The following is a 1,565-nucleotide window of genomic DNA, read 5'->3' on the forward strand; positions in this document are numbered from 1 at the left end:
AGATTATTTAAATAAGTCCTTAAACTTATAATATACCTTAGGCAGAGCTATCTAATAGCTATCTTCTAGTATCTTCTAGGGTTATTATTATAAGTCTTATCTATGCTCTAATTAGCTACTACTAAAATCTACTAGGTCTCTAAACTAAACTTTATCTCTTTATTCTTACTTTTCTAGGTACTTTTATTACTCTTTAGTATTATAATTTTAGTATATTCTTTACTGCTCTTAGGTGCCCATCCTAGTAATTCTATTATTACTATATATTATAATAGTTTAATTACTACTAGTACTACTATTATATTCTAGCTAAATACTACTTTTCTTAGTTTACCTCTTAACTACTTAGTATTACTATTATTTTCCTTTAATCTAATATACTATAAGGCCCCAGTCTCCCCTTTAATCTAGTCCTATTATAAGTATTTATAGTTAAACTATAGACTTCCTATTTTCTAGTTAATTACTAAATTATAATTCCTAAGCTATAGAATCCCTAATATTATATTATATTATCCTATTAGTATAATATTAAAGTTTAGTTATTTAAAGTAGTCTAATATAACTATTAGTATAGTCCCTAACTTAGTTATAATTAAGAGAGTTCCTAAATTCTCTCTATTTAGATCTATAATTAGTTTAGGTACTACTTTTATAATTCCTAGAAGCTCTAGCTTCTCTATATATCCTAGATTTATATAATTCCCTATTACTCCTAAGTTAACTATTACTTAGGTTAGCTAATTTAGAATATAAGCTTAGAGTTTTAAGTACTTTCTATATTATACTTTTATAGTTATAAGATAAGGGTATTTATCTTCTTATTTTAGTAGCCTAGTATCTCTTACTAGTACTAAGAAATATCCTCCCTCTAACTTTCCTTAGTAATATCTTATATATTAGTCTTTAAAACATACTATCTAATATATTATACTATAATCTAGATATTATCTATATCCTTTATAAGAGTATTTAAGTCTCTAATATAAATAAGTAATATTTTTCTTTATAACTATTAGTACCTCTAGCTAAAACTTTACTATATACTTATTATTATAGTAAATATTATAGTTATTATTATAATAAGTAATCTAGAGTACTTTATAATATCTTAGATATCCTTAGAAATATTTATATAAATACTAAGAATAGTTATATTTATTATAAAATAGTTCTAGTAGTCTCTTTTCTAATACCTTCCTAAGTTTATAGAAATATTTATTTAACTAGTATCTATATCTTTAACACTATAAAGGATATCTATTATATCTAGATATATACTTATCCTATAACTCTACTTAGGTCTAGTATTCTAGATTCTAGTAGATGCATCCTTTCACTCCTTATTTTATTCTCTTAAGAATCTATATATTTAGCTAGTATACTTATAGTTCTACTAACTACTTCTTATCTAGCTATTATAGCTATACAGCATATTAATCTACTTTATAATTATCTTTTAGAGAATTATCTTAAGATATCTTAGGAATCTTATAGGACTACTTCTTATTAGGATTAAGGCTTACCTACTAAGTTCTATACTCTTTATTAAGTAGATTAATAGG

This window comes from Aspergillus viridinutans (genome assembly GCF_018404265.1).
Source record: "Aspergillus viridinutans IFM 47045 DNA, scaffold_5, whole genome shotgun sequence".
Taxonomy (NCBI): domain Eukaryota; kingdom Fungi; phylum Ascomycota; class Eurotiomycetes; order Eurotiales; family Aspergillaceae; genus Aspergillus; species Aspergillus viridinutans.